Source organism: Perna viridis, chromosome 13 (genome assembly GCF_037379345.1).
Source record: "Perna viridis isolate PV_CMFRI_1.1 ecotype Kerala chromosome 13, ASM3737934v1, whole genome shotgun sequence".
In the NCBI taxonomy this organism is placed as follows: Eukaryota; Metazoa; Mollusca; class Bivalvia; order Mytilida; family Mytilidae; genus Perna; species Perna viridis.
This window is the reverse complement of record NC_142457.1, coordinates 20425123-20441958: the sequence shown is the minus strand read 5'-3', so window position 1 is coordinate 20441958 and position 16836 is coordinate 20425123. Positions and strand designations below refer to the sequence as shown.

At 34.9% G+C, this 16836-nt stretch overlaps 1 long non-coding RNA gene across 1 annotated transcript; it reads left to right on the top strand.

Annotated features, from left to right (window-relative positions):
- Positions 1-4077: 4077 nt before the first annotated feature.
- LOC148599887 (uncharacterized) lies at positions 4078-10691 on the top strand. Its single transcript, XR_015918221.1, has 3 exons — positions 4078-4130; positions 5129-5188; positions 10352-10691. It is a non-coding gene; the product is annotated as an uncharacterized LOC148599887 (long non-coding RNA).
- The last annotated feature ends 6145 nt before the right edge of the window (positions 10692-16836 follow it).

Here is a 16836-nt window from a genome sequence, read left to right as displayed (position 1 = left end):
TCTTAAATATCATACACGTGTGTTCTATGTGTGTTTCTTGCTTGTCTGAAAACGGGAAGTTTACATGAAATGATCGGTTAGCAATGAACATTGTCCAGTTTCCGATTCAGGCACAGGTGGGTCGTTGCAAGACTATATAGGTCATATACAATAGCACGGCCTCGATATCTATGAATATTCATTGGCAGTTGTTAAATCTAATTCCTAATCAGGTTCCTTGGTCAACATCATGAGCGACACATGTCTCTGTGTTTTTTTTGTTTTTTTGTTTGCTTGTATGAGAAAGGGAAGTTTATATTGAAGAGTAATCGAGGGAATCAAGTTTATCGCGGTAATCAAAAGAATGTAATCCAGGGACAAATACCAGACATGGCAAACAGACATACACAACAAAGAATATAAAGTAATTAAAATCATACATACAAAGAAACAAAAGCAAATGAGCAACTCGGACTCCACTAAATATGGGAGCAGGGACCAGGTGCACCAGTAGGGTAAGCGTCCTCTGCTTTTCTAGAAACAACCTCCGAATTGCTCATAAAAAGTAAAGTCAGGGATAGACGAAAAAGGAAAGAAAACTGTGACACGTTGAACAAATCAGATTTCGTGGCGCAGATGGAATGAAGATGTTTGTTTGTTTGTTTGTTTGTTGTGGTTTAGCGCCCGAGCAGCAATATTTCAGCTATATTCAGGCGATGAACATGAAGTGGATGATTAAATGAAAAATGGGATGGGACACAAGGATAATGGGGTCGAGAAATTTTGATTGCCACTGGAAATAGGGAGAGGTGGATAGGGTCGGGCAATTTAGCCTCCTGTGGCGGAGCCCTATGGTTCCTAGTCAAGGAGAATACCACAGTAGTGTTTTTTAACGTGCGAGGAACGTGGCATCTTTCCCAACATGGTGCACTACTATGGTTTACGGTCAGGTTTTCCGTATTATAGCCCGACAACCCAGCATGTAACACGCCAGGGAACCCCATTCCACCACCTGGGGCACAAAACCCAGTTGCTCTGTGGGCAGAGCGCCCTAGCCGCCCAGCTAGGGTTCTAAGCACCATTTAGTCGTCTTGTACGACGAGCTTAGCGCTGCTGCAGGCCTATTCTTTTGAAACCCGGACCTGCACGGGTCTGGAATGAAGATGAAATGATCGGTTAGCATTGAATTTATGTAGTATTACTCAGTTCCCGATTCAAACACGGGGGCTCGTTACAAATGACTATGTATGTCATATATTTTCAGGACCCCAATATCTATATATAGCTATTTCCAGTTGTGTAATCTGGTTCCGAGTAACTGAAAACATTCGGGTCATCACGGTTACGAAAGAGTAATCATATCAAGGGAACCAAGATTTTATCGGAAGTCACCCGATTTTTTAGCATATCGCATTCGTGCTATTTCGAATGGTGAAAGCTAAAATCAGTGGCCGAGAATATATGGCGATAAGCGACTTTGAAGACTTTAGTCTTTGATTTAAACAAGGAGTTAATTCTAACTCCTTGATTTAAAAGACTGGCGTTTACTTTCTTTCTTCACCGGAAGTTCCAATGCAATTCTAAATCAAACAATGATACATTAAACTTGTGTTTCATTTCCGGACATTACTTACCAAGTAAAGTACATAAAAATGCAAATAAAAAGAGATTCAAGTCAAACAGGAAATTTACAAATGTCTGCCCTTAATGGAATCATGCATTGTCTGCCCTGGAATCATGCATTGTCTGCCCTTAATGGAATCATGCATTTTCTGCCCTTAATGGAATCATGCAACGTCTGCCCTTAATGGAATCATGCAATGTCTGCCCTTAATGGAATCATGCCTTGTCTGTATTTGACGTATTATAAAGCTCATTCAAGAAGCTTTGGTTAGTTTGTGAGAGATCCTCTTTTACTGTATTCCTTTCAAAATTTTTTACTACAAGCTTAGAGTTAGTGTTTTCTAGTCACAAATCTCACTATTTTAATGGTGTATTTTGTCTATGTCAATATTGCTGGTCCAAGTCGGTGCGTTAATGTCTGATTCCTACTGTACAAGTGTCCTTTAAGAACGAGTGTACCACCCACAGGGGCTTGGTGAGTATTTTTAGTAACATATATGCCCGCTAGGCAATGGGAACCTCGGAAAAAACCTAAAGGGAATTTACAAGTTGCCTACCGCCTTTTTTCTCGCCAGAAATCGCTATTTGACTAATTTCTGGTCGCCAAAATCGAGTTGATATATTCTATTTCTGTAATAAACCAACCCTACACTCTAAACTTATCTTTAAACATCGATTTACCCAGTTTTTCACCAGATTCCAGACGACGGACGACTACTATGACCGGAAGTGCAGGAAATACTCGGAAAATGTCTCGATGCATCCAGTTCAAGAGATGAACACCCTCGGTAAGTCCCGAAAGACAACTCCGCAGTAAATGATTTTGGTGGGAAATACAAAGTGAAAAAATACAGTGAAAAAATATACAACTTTTAACAACATGCAAAATGACTGTTTAACAGTGTCTTGGTATGATTCTGTTAAATTTATAAAATATTATGAAGCCATAAAAGATTTAATTAACAGAAGTAAACCATTGGGAAAAAATATTGCACGCCCCCTTTTCTAAACTTAAAAATACAAATACTTCTTTGAAATAAATTATAGCAAATATATCCTGCTACCTAAGGCCGATTATGAAATATTATGTATCCTTCTTATCCATAATTGTTAAACTTATCACTTATCATTCATATTTTTATTGCTCCTACTCCTCCTCCCCCCCCCCACACACACACACACACAAAGATAGTAAAAAGTCCTTCTCTAAGGCCATATAAAATTCACTTTTATATTTTTATATTCTTATCTGATGTTAATCCACAGAAGGTGTTGCAAGTATACATGTACATGCATGTATACATAGAACCGGAGCTGCTTACCCTTATGAATTAGCCGACTCCATATATTTCCCTACTTGAGTTAGTGTGATGAAATTGCCTATTTTCTGCAAGCGCTCTTGTAAATTGTATCATCCATACTAGGACTGCGTTATTGATCAACCTGCATTATGGTTTTCTTTCTGTGTAGGTGACAAGTTGCATGCAATTGTTGAAGGAGTGGGTGTAAATACTGTAAATTCAGAAATTTTTTTGTGCGTTTTTATTAATTTGAAAAATGTGACTGGGCACGAATCAGAATAGTTAGAACTAGCATTCTAAATTCAAGTCCATAATATTCAATGTATGGTTCTGTGGAATTGCATTATTTTTCAATCGCATTTGCTTCCATCATTCAAGAATTGTACTAAGTGCTCACAAAAAATTCTGAAATTACAGTATTTAGGCAATTTTTTTTCTGATGTGTAATAAAATTTATAAATAATTAAGGACAGAAGACTTTTTTTTCTGATATGTTATGACAGATCAAGATTTATTTTTTCAAAACCTGCAAACCTTACTTGCTTCAGAATCAAATGACTGTCCCAGCTGATATTATAAAAATGAGATGAAATTCTCTTTGTTTGGGACTGGTGGTAGCTGCCTCAAGTCTCCATTTAAAATTATCTGGATCCCAGCAAATGGTTTATTAACTTTTCTGATGTTCCTGAAGAGAAACTCCAGTTGATCGATGGTCTTTCAACTGATCATGGATATTTCATCAATGATTACAGTGTTTACATTAGTAATATTAGATCTTTGTCTTTCAAAATGTTCACTTTCAGTCATTAATTTTAAAATTTCTTCATTTTGATAGCGTCCATCTAAAATCACTGAAAACCTGTGAATAGTTGTCACTGTACTGTTATCGCAGAGTTTTTCTGTAAGAACACTGGCCGCTTTCCTCGTGGAAGCTGTAATAGCAACCATCAGTTAACAGAATATCTACTATTTTCCCAAGTGTATAAGTCTTTCCAGTCCCGTTTGCGCCGGTCAGAAACAAGTTGTGGCCTTTTTCTGCAAAGATTAGGACTTGGGTCTGTTCTTCGTTCATTTCCCGTACTTTTTTTCGGTGCATGTTGGTATTTATCGATATCTTAATGAAAACTCCCGAAAACACACGAAGGGAAGTATTTACTGCAGAGCGCCAATACTTTCACTTCCGGTCATAGTAGTCGTCCGTCGTCTGGAATCTGGTGAAAAAACTGGGTAAATCGATGTTTAAAGATAAGTTTAGAGTGTAGGGTTGGTTTATTACAGAAATAGAATATCTCAACTCGATTTTGGCGACCGGAAATAAGTCAAATAGCGATTTCTGGCGAGAAAAAAACTCAATTTGAAAAAAGGCGGTAGGCAACTTGTAAATTCCCTTTAGGTTTTTTCCGAGGTTCCCATTGCCTAGCGGGCATATATGTTACTAAAAATACTCACCAAGCCCCTGTGTACCACCTGGATCGTTTCATCGATATTTTTCTTCCTTGTTTGTGTCATCTAAACCAGTTTTTCTATTGCTGATTTTGCGTGTATATTGTTCTGTCATTTTGTCTCGAAAACAGAGGTTAAGGATGTTATTGATTTTGCTTGATTTAATCTTGTTCTCAAGTTTATATACCACATTTGAGATGTGAACAGTAACTGGCGAATTGTAGCTAGCGTGATGGGCGGGAATCTTGAAACATGGTAGCAGACGGCACGAGCTTATAACACATGGACTTGCTCCTTTCTCAAATATGTAGCCCCACTAGTACATAAAATACAAAAGGGTGATCCAATATTTGGGATAGCCTCGCTTCAACTCATTTACTCATTTTTTTTTCATATAAAATCGAATACATCAATTTACTGCACAGAAACTATTTGACAAATGATGAATCTTGACGGAAGTACATACAACAATGTACAAGTGATTTTGTAAAGGGAATCGAAGTGTATTTCTCAAATTATGTATAAGATATATATTATCATTCCGTATATAGCTCTGGATAACTTTGGAAACAAAGTTGCACGAATTTATGGATGATTCTAGGGAAGGGAGTCACAAGCTTAGTTTTTGATGCATATGTAATACAAGTTTTATTATGTCGATGAAATATTACAATGCATATTTTAACATTTCCAAAAGCCATATCGTGTTAGCACCAACACTCTTTCCATCACTATCTTTGATAAAAAAATAATAAATCATGTTCATATTTTCATGATTTCAGTGAATACGAGGATATGTCAGTGTACCCTGAATGGTTTGTTAAAAGGAAGGCTCTCCGATGGTAAGATGTAGTCTTTCCAGAACAAAGGGACCGGTCAAAAATTATGGACGGCTCGTTACCGGTGCAAAATGGGACACACACATATTCTTTTTTTTTCTCTCTTATTTTTCATTTTATTTTATTTTTTTTTGTTTTTGTTTTGCAAATTTTAATAAGTATTATATAAACAGACAGATACAGACAAAAATATTATTTGTACAAACATCAAATGAAGGAGGAACATAATACCACCAATTAATGATATAAGACTTAGTGATAAGACATTTTTTATGAATGACCTGCATGCATAAACTTATGTAAGGTATTTAGCAATTGTACTTAATATCATGAAAACTGTGATACTTAAGACATATATAAAGAATAAAAATTTAGGAGAAAACCTCAGACTTTTCGATGGAATTTCCAAAACATTAATGTTATACATGTACAATACAGATTATCTATATCTTCCAAAATTTCCCACTTTTAATTATGCTACATAATTCATTTTCAACCATGACATTTATTTTTTTCTCCCTGTTTGTTTTATCTTTAGTTTAAAATTGTTCAAATAGGAAGACTGTTTGTCCATTTGCTATAATTTCTTGCTAGAAGGAGTAAAAAAGGAACCAATTTGTGTCTGGATGATATTTCTCCAGAAATAATGCCCATAATAGTCTCTTTTGGTGTTAAATCAAATTTTCCATATTGAAGGTCTGAATTAGCCATAATTTGAACACTTCCCAAACCTGTTTTGCAATAGGACATCTCAATAATAATGCAGAAGAGAATATTCCTCTTCATTACCAAAATTACAAGAGCTACCATTTTTTCACACCCATGTTTTGTGAAGTTTTTTTTTTTTTTTTGGGGGGGGGAATATAGTGTAAAAGTCTGAACTGAAAATTTCTAAGTTTAATGTCATTTGTAGATCTATATATTTCATTAAAAACAACACCACAATTTGTCTCTACACCTATTTTCTTTTCCCACTTCTCCATACCATTAAAAACATCAGAAATAATTGATTTTTCGCTGATTAACCTGTACACATATTTTGATAGGTCTTTAACCAACATATTCTTAATCAATGGGGTCTTCAATTTTGACCTCTTATTTTGTATAATGTCTATGAATGGCAGTAATAATATCATAGTATTTAATGAAATTTATATTAACATCATACTTAAGAAAGTTGAGATATGTTTGTTTGTTTGTTTGTTGGGGTTTAATGCCCAAGCAGCAATATTTCAGCTATATTCAGGCAATGAACATGAAGTGGATGATAAAATGAACATGAAATGATGATGAAATGAAAAATGAGATGAGACACAAGGATAATGGGGTTGATAAATTTTGGTTGCCACTGGAAATAGGGAGAGGTGGGTAGGGTCGGGCAATTTAGCCTCCTGTGGCATGCCAGGGGTACCCCATTCCACCACCTGGAGCACACAACCCAGTTGCTCTGTGGGCAGAGCGCCCTAGCCCCTGACTAAGGTTCTGAGCACTATTTAGTCGCCTTTTACGACAAGCTTAGTGCTGCTGCAGGCCTATTCATTTGACACCCGGACCTGCATGGGTCAATTGAGATATGAAAACACCTTGTCACCCTCGTGAAAAAAGTGTTGGCAACCCTGTCATACTCTCCTCTTGATTTGAAAAAAATTCTGTTGACCAGCCTGTATTTAGAACACAGCTTGAAATATTTTTAAAGAGTATTTGAATCCATCTTTTAAACAATGATCTAAAATGAAAATAAGACACTTCTGAAGAAATGTAAAACTCAAAATATCCAATCCTGCCTCGAAGTCAACAGATAAAATAATACAGGACAAATTTTCTTCCTCAGCAATTTCTATAACATCTAGAATGTTTGGAATATTATCACTGACATGTCTACATTGCATGAATCCTGTGTGATCACTGTGTATAAATTTCGGAAGGACATATTTTAATCTAAATGATAAGCATTTTGTCATTAACTTGTAGTTAACATTTAGCTTGACATAGGATGCAAGTTTTTCAGGAACCTTGTATCTCCCTCTGCTTTGGGGAGGAGGCTATTAATGCTCTGCCTTTGTGGTATTGACATTTCGTTATGGTCATACATGTAGCTATGTTGATAAACATGTAAGTCCAAAACTAAGTTGACCACATCGTTCTAAAATATTTTATAGAATTCTGTGGGTAAACCATCTGTTCCAGGACTTTTTTTCCATTTTTTGAAAGTTTTAATAGCTGATGCACAATGACATTCTTCCCTAGTGATAGGACCTTCACATATAACACTTTCTTTAAGTTTTGGTATCTTAATATTATCATCAAAGAAAAAAATATTTACATCTTCCATATTGGTACATTTTACCTTATTTGAAGCATAGAGAGAACTATTGAAGTTATTTTCTTCCCGTAGTACTTGTTTGAAATCAGTCAAGAGCTCCCCTTTATCATTTAGTAATTTTTTTAAAAGAATTATTCAGAAAAAAATTGGCTTTCAAGAATGAAAAACATTTTTTTAACATCCCTAACACTAGTATCATTTGTGTTTTCAACATCATTAAATTCGTCTTTCATCTTTTTAATATTTTCTTTATACTTTTTTTATTACATTTGTAGGGTACTTAATAGTTTTCTGTCTGATGTCTTAATTATATGTACATGTACTTCCTATTGTAAGATAGTTCCAAATTCTGTGCATTATAGAGAACATTTTCTCTTGAATCATTTTTTTAATCATATTAACAATGCCACATACATTTCTTAAATTGGAAAATTGAAGATTATTTTGAAAAAGTAAAGCAACACAAAAAAGATACATACATGTATCATAGCTGAGTAATGACCAGTCAATATACAAGCACAGCACATGTAGGTTGTGAGATTTTTTTAATAATAATTACAGAACAAAAAGCTAAATTGCATGATAATATGTGGAAATATTTATTTCTTGTGTGAACATACACAAAAAATTATTCATTTTTTAATAGATGTATAAATATGTGTGCATAAATGAAAACTGCATGTACATGTACATCTACATGAACAATGAAACTGTTTTTATTTAAAGAAAGGGGGTAACCATTTTCTATTTCTTTCAATCAAAAGGCAAGCACACATGGAGTATGGTAATATGTTTTCATCATGTTCACATATCAATTTAAATAGTTGTTTTTTTTTGTTTTTTTTTCATAGACACAAACTTGTCACTGATTGCACATCTCTAAAAGACTCATAATATTTTTTCCACCAGAGATGTCGATGAAGATAGACATTGGTCTTTCTTAAATGTGTGCCACTGGTCAAATCTACATGTAGACATATATGTCATACGTGTGGTGAAATCATTTGTTTACAAATTACAATCGTAAACAGGGATGTAGGTACTTCAAACCTTAAAGATTTCTATAAATAAGAGGGTGTGTGCATTTGCTTAGAATAATCATGAAATATTGTTTTCAAATATCTATACGGCATGATTCTTCTGCGTTAAGACAATTACGTACATGCTTACATTTTTTAAATGATGCTCGTGTTCATTTTCGTTCTTCCCCGGAAGTTCCAATGCTGTTCTAAATCAAACAATGTCGGTGAACTTGTGTTTCATTTCCGGACATAACTTCCAAGTAAAGTACATACAAAATTACAAAAAGAGTTTCAAATCAATCTGAATCAGACAATTTTGGAAACAAATAAGATTATTTCAAAACCTTTTTTTATCAGGGAGAACGTGTCTTTTACAGTTCTGCGTAGTTGGTGTGTAAAAACACATGCTAAATTTTCCGCTGTTTTTTATCTTGAAGTTCACAAGTATCTTCCCTTCATTGGATCATGCATTGTCAAAATTTGGCGCATCATAAAGCTCATTCAGAAAGTTTTGGTAAGTTTGCGAGGATTTTTCTTTTCATACAAGCTTCCAGTTTGTGTTTTCTAGTCAAGAATCTCATTTTAATGGTCTATTTTGTCTATGTCGATATGGTCTAATGTCAGATTCTTCAATATTCATTCCTACTGTACACGTGTCCTTTAAGAATGAGTGTACCCGCCCTGATCGTTTCATCGATATTTTTTTCCCTTGTTTGTGTCATCTAAACCAGTTTTTTTCTAATGCTGATTTTGCGCGTATATTGTTCTGTCATTTTGTCTTGAAAACAGAGGTTAAGACAGTAATTGATTTTGCTTGATTTAATCTTGTTTTCAAGTTTATATACCACTGCTTCTGAGATGTAAACAGTGACTGGCGAATCGTAGCGTGAGAGGCTGGAAACTTGATACATGGTAGCAGACGGCATGAGCTTGAACCACATGGACTTGCTCCCATGTACTATCAAATATGCAACCCCACTAGTATATAAAATACAAAAGGGTGAACTCAGAGTTGGGGGCCCCGACGCAACTTATTTCTTTTTGTTTTTGTTTTTGTTTTTGTTTTTGTTTTTTTTTTAATAAAATCGAATATATCTATACTTACTGCTCGGCAATCACTTGACAAATGATGATTCTAATGAATAAACACATGTATCACATTCAAATACTTAAATCAACACAATGAACTGAATATTCAAACTCCATATTTCTACAATCGCTTGGACCAAAAGTTAAACTACTGCGATCTTGACATCGCTAGACAAAGATTTCAAAGCCATTCTGTTAAAGAATCGGGCAATGGGTAGTACATCAACATGGACTTTTATTCAAATGGCACGGCATAAGCGTAAAAAAAATAGCCCTCTTGACTGAAATTATTCTTAATCTGGAATGCTTAGAAGTAAGCCTTCTCTGAAACAAGGCTGATTAAGCGAACATATAAATTAAGGTTATGCATGGTTATTTGAGGCTCGGCAAACATCACAGCAGTAATGTGCAAAAATTACAAAATTGTATTGTACCTCATATTTTCAATATAACAACTAAACTTTATGTACAGTGAATTATAATTTTCGTTTAAGTCCTGGAATGTATTTAAATTATTTATATTTTTACACGTTTAGGAATGGAATTTTATGTGAAATACTTGTATTTTTGTACTTTTTTATAGGAAATTAAACAGTCATACATGTACATGCACATAAACTTTATTATACTTTTATACCTATTTTAACTGTGATATACAGGTAAATTTTAGCAATGATTCAGAATTAAACTATAATAATTGCTAAAACAACAAATACTCCCATGTTTATTTAGGTATGTAATTAAAAGTGGAAGAAACAGCCTGAGGACAACATCAAAAAAAGAAAAAAATAATCATGTTCAGATAAAAACACACGTGACAGTATGGGGACATTCCAATTGTAGTTTATGGTCTATTGAAGACGGCATTTTGCTCGTCTTAGAAGTGTCAGAGGATGTGGAAAATCCAGTTCAAAGTTACATCAGACTGATATAGGGGAGTGAGTAATCTCCCTTTGAAGATGGAATTACGATGTTTTTTCATATTTTTAACTCGATTTACTAACACTTAAAAAAGAAATAAACGCTATTTCTCCATTTCAGATAACATTCATTCAAACTAGACTTTCGTGTGTTTTTTTCCACCACGATTCACCCAATGCCTAATTCTGACAGAGAGTAGTACTTATAATTATAAGAATAAATGATATCAATGAATTGCTTTCTGGTGGCCAAAGGGGATTGGATAATTTTTTCTTCAAATTGAATATTTGTCTTGTGTCAAAGTTATTCGTAAGATATTTAACTTACTGGTATATCATATTTAAACAAATGTTTTGATAATAAACAAGACTAGTTCTTATTTCTAAAGATTCTTGTTGTGTCAAAAGAATCAGATTCGGTAAAGCTACATGTATTTTTAACAAAAATATTGAAATATAAAATAAACCTTTTTGAGAAAGATTGTGATCATCTTAATGGCAAATACCATAATACATATCTGTATGAAACCACAACAATTATCTTAGTAAACTGTCATACTGCAGCCTAAACATAACAAAGAACTGTGTCATAATTGAATGACAACCTTAACATTGCAAAGAACTGTGTCATAATACAATGACAGCATAATCAGTGCACGGAACTGTGTCATAATACAATTACAGCCTAATAAGTGCAAGAGTAATCAAGGGAACCAAGGTTATAGCGGCAATCAAAAGAATGCAATCCAGGGACAAAGACCAGACATGGAAAACAGACATACATAACAAAGAACATTAATTAACTAAAATCATACATACATATGACTGTGTCATAATTGATTGACAGCCTTATTATTGCAAAGAACCGTGTCATAATTCAATGAATAAAAGAAAAGTTTTGTTAGCCTTTTTTGTAAGATTGTTGACTTGTTTCTTCCTTTCCTATTGTTAACGATCTGTCTTTGCTTGTTATGCTATGTGTTCAATGATCACTACAACTAAATGTATGTCAATGCAAATTTTTGTGAATTACTACAATTATTTTCTACCCACAAAGAAAAAGATATTTAAGCGAGCTTCCATGCGTGAGCCTTAATCTGTTGAAAACAGAACTGCAGAGATGTTAATATAACAGAATGGTTCAAAAGTTCACTTATCACAAAGTGGTTCAAGGGCTTATATCTTAACTTCCTCGGACGAGGATATCATTCATCATACGAGTCTTGATGAGTATATAAAACATGACAGGTGTCAACAATGGAGGATCACCTCGGTGAAATTTAGGGGAGCTTTTGGTCAAGATCATATAATATTGTTTGGATACTTTTCAAAAATTCAGGACGGATCAACTGTTGTTAAACAATAGGGCATGCAAAGTATTTCTCCAAGAATTCTCTGATTGCGCCACAAATGAGTTTGAAAAATAAACACAATATCAACTAGACATTGCCCATAACGATATAACGCAGCATGTTGAACCCTGTACATTGCCCCTAAAAAATCGATAATATTACCCCTCCCCCAGCGTGTTAAACCGTACACATTGCCCCTAACGATAATCGATAATATTACCCCCCCCCCCCCCCACAGTGTGTTGAACCCTGTACATTCAGATCCAAATTTGAATACACAATTCATACTGGTTTTTATTGGGGATAAACTAATCACTTTTTACACACATTTTTGCTGCTATTTCAAAAAACACAACCAACTCCAAACCACAATCAATACTATTATTTGTTGAAAACACAATGACAGAATATGAGTGCAAATTTACTTTAAATTCCTGACCATATGTACATCCAAATATGGTTATCTCACACATCATTGCGTTTCATAACAATCCTGCAAGTGGTTGAGGAATATGCACATCTCCGTATTGAGGAGGAGTATGCACATCTCGGTGTTGAGGAGGAGTATGCACATCTCTGTGTTGAGCAGGAGTATGCACATCTCGGTGTTGAGGAGGAGTATGCGCATCTCCGTGTTGAGCAGGAGTATTCAAATCTCCGTGTTGAGCTGGAGTATGCACATCTCCGTGTTGAGGAGGAGTATAAACATCTCCATGTTAAGGAGTATGCACATCTACGTGTGTTTGAGGAGGAGTATGTACATCTCCGAGTGGTTGAGGAGAAATATGCACATCTCGATGTTGAGGAGGAGTATGCACATCTCTGTGTTGAGGAGGAGTATGCACATCTCTGTGTTGAGAAGGAGTATGCCCATCTCCGTGTTGAGCCGGAGTATTCACATCTCCGTGTTGAGGAGGAGTATGCACATCTCCGTGTTGAGGAGGAGTATGTACATCTCCGTGTGGTTGAGGAGGAGTATTCACATCTCCGTGTTGAGGATGAGTATGCACATCTCCGTGTTGAGGAGGAGTATGCACATCTCCGTATGGTTATATTACATATCACAGTTTCATAACAATGATAAGAAAATTGTTCGGACAGACGGACAGACACGGTGAAACCTACAGGTATATACCTATATAAAACACTTCTGCGAGGATATAAAAAACTGAATTAAGTCATTTCCCTTCCCAGCGAAATTTGACATAAGGAAGTCAAATTATCTTTAATTTGATACGTCATAAGTTTGATTATCAATGTAACAGTGAAGATAAATATAAAAACTTTACTTTCTGCTCTATAAACAGAGCGAGGTCAAGCGAAGGTCCGCTTTATTTATAAGCCACTTAGGCTGAAAAGTTATCATATACTAGAGTTCTGATTATTGAGGTGCTACCCTATCCACTCTCTACATACACAAGAATGTCAGTTAAAATACGTCTCTCATGGTTTCTTTCTGTATACGTAGTATAGGTTGAGTGAGACATTTATAGTCAATTAGTTTTTATTTTTCCGACGCAGTCAGTATAGTTTCGCTTTTTACCCTTTGATCTTAAGGACGCTCTTCTACGGAAACGCAAGTCACTTGATCGCAATTCTTTTCCCGATTGGCAAAATACTGATAACTTAGTGGCGTTAAAAAAATTGTATCGAAAATTTGAAATTGCGTTCGAAAAAAATGTATCGAAAATTTGAAATTGCGTTCCATGTGTTATTTTCTTGAAAGAAATGTACAAACTTAGAAGTAAAATTTTACTGCGTCCCCCAAAAATTTGCAGAAAGATAACCATTTTTAATAAAAGATGGTACACACAGCCAGATGAACCCCTCTACATTGGAACCATCATTGAATAAGTGTGCATATGTTGTTAAATACTAAATTATTTACTCACGTAAGTGAATTTATGATCCTGAATTGAGTAATAACTTATAAACTCCAGTAAATTATAAATGAAGTTAAAATTGTATATAACAAGAGAGTTAGTGGCTATAAGTGTCCGTCCCTTCGTGCTGATCGAGTGAACAATGTTAAAAATGAACCACATACTGACTGATTCAAATCAATTCTTCCGTCATTCCCTGGCCCTTAAGAACTAATGACCATTTCTTCCGTCATTCCCTGGCCCAAAATAACTAATGATCATTTCTTCCGTCATTACCTGGCCCGTAAGAAGTAATGACCATTTCTTCCGTCATTCTCAGGCCCGTAAGAACTAATGATCACTTCTTCCGTCATTCCCAGGCCCGTAAGAACTAATGTAAAGTTAATTATATGGGAAAGGACTCTGGCAAATAACAGAAAAGATGTTTCAATAGATCCTTTAATATTAGAAAACAAAATGCGATGTGTAACGTATATATAAACGCGCGTGATTTACTGTTAATGTCTAATACTGTTCATCATCCTTGACATCCCTTCTCTCAGAAGTTCCATACTTATTACTAAGTCTACTTTTAGGTAACATAGCTACAATCAAAAGTAAACAGAACATTGTGTTACATGTAACTTTTCGTACATTTGTGCATGCATACATTCCAGGGCCGGATCAAGACATTTGGAAAAGGGGGTGCCGGCCGAGGTTTCACAGAACAACGGGGGTGGTGAAGGACATTATTTGCCAGTTTTGTCAATTTTACAAATAAAAATGACAAGTTTTCAAATGAAAAGGGGGCGCTAACCCCTTGCACCCCCTCTGGATCCGCTACTGCGTACCCTGTACCATTATAATCGCATATGTATACCTGTGGACTAGTTAATTTAATTACATGTACATACAATGTACATTTACCACTAATTCAACCAAATGAGCTTTTAGAACATAATTATGAAAAAAATAGTCTTGACTACAACAATTACAGCGCACTACTATACCACTAATTACTGTGCACTACTATACCACTAATTACAGCGCACTACTATACCACTAATTACTGTGCACTACTATACCACTAATTACTGTGCACTACTACACCACTTTGAAAAAAAGCATATCAATAATCCCGGTAGCAGAGAATCGTAATTTCTTAGCTTCAATGTCTTTTAAATGGTCACTGCAATTTACTGAACTGAATTTAATTTTTTTTTATTATTTCTAACTACATGTATATGAAGAACCCATTTGTGGAATAAAGGGAAGTAGTCGGTGTCGGACTGCAAGGTAGTAAATCCAGAGGTTTCAGCATTTGTGTGATATATGCAGTTTTCCTCGGGGTAGAAGCTTCGAAATGTATCGAACTATTGAACTTATTGACAAATGACATTTTAGTGGTTTCTAGTTTAGGCCTAGTTCTTGAGGGTCAAACATGATTTGATAAATATTCCTTAATATTAATGTTACCATCTATCAAAGGGCTTCCATTCAAATTGGAGTAGATTATTGCATTTAATTTCCTTTTTACTTAATTTAATTTCGATGACTGATATTATTGCCAACTTCCGGTCAAATAAATGAAGGTCGAACAAGAGATTAAAACTTGTAAGCTAAATATTTACATATACATTCCTAATGTTAATTATAAAGTATACACCATAGTGACGTGACCGGGTCATATTAGTTTAATGTCGTCTAGATTGAAATAAAAACGTCAATTTTAGTTCGGTACGTTTTATTTTCTTTTCTGTTCCGTATATGGTTCTGTTCATATATTTGAATAGACGAGTGATGTGGTATCAAAGTTAAATGGGATTTAATAGGGTATGTAAGTCTCGTTATGTGACCCCGTGATATCACGAGAACGGGTCCTAGTCTACCATTCAAAAGCATGGAGATTTAACCTTTAAAGAGCTTTGAGTTCAGTGTTAAGGGCAAAAATCTTTCTGTGTGAAATTCCGGTAAAGAAAATGAAACTAGGAGACTTACATACCCTATTATATACAATAAAACCTGCCTAAAGTGAACCAGACTAATGTTCGGTTAAAGTAGATGTTTAGTTTACACAGATTCAAAACACATTAAATATATGACGATGGGGATGTCCCATTAGACACATTTCTGGTTTATTTATAGTAAGTTTAATGCAGGTTTCAATGTACAAAGAATAGGACTTTATTTAAATGTATGTTCCAAATTTTAGAAGTGTGAGTATGAATTACATTTGTGATTTGGAATCCGCATTCGTCTTGTTAAGTGCAGTCTCTGTAAGAATCAGAGAGTGGGTGAATCATAGTATAAAGATATTAAACATCATTTTGTTTTATTTGACTATTTGCACCATCAGAATCAATGGGAAACCACGAGATGTCCATATCACTTTAGAAAACTGGGTAATACTTTCATTGAAATGCACTGAAAAGAACGTTGACTTTGACAAAAACACCCCATTCTTCCAACATTCGAACATTCTGTTGAAAAAATTCTGAGCAAATCCAGTGATGCCGAGATCAAACCATGGTCTTTTCATATACATATACATTTTTGCATAAATACGTATCGGTCAAAGTGCTTTATGGTATGTATAGATTGATGAGTTTCTCAGGCATTACACTGAGTTATCTATCTTCTAGTACATACGTCAACGGCATAGTTGTAAAAATCGCTTTTATTTTCTTTTTCACATACATGTACAAGTCGAATAAAATAGAATGAAATTGAAGTAATGGAACGAAGTGCAACAATATATAAAATTGCTTGTGCTGCACAAATCGGAACTATTCGGCTATTTCTACTACACTAAAAATAAACTCGGGACGGATAATTTTGCCGGAATTGTAGTCTTACGCGAATCAAATAGTTCTATACACCATGTGACGCTAAAAAATAGTTAAATATCACTATAAATAAAGAACACTAACTCTTTTAAGAATTTTGGCGTAAATCAAGGCGCTAAGTAAATTGGATCTGTCAGATTCTTTCACTTAGTGCTTTCAGTGGCGGGTCCAGTCGAGGGCGTAAAGGGCGTACGCCCCCTTTAAAAAACAAACTATCGCAATCTGCTAAATATTGAA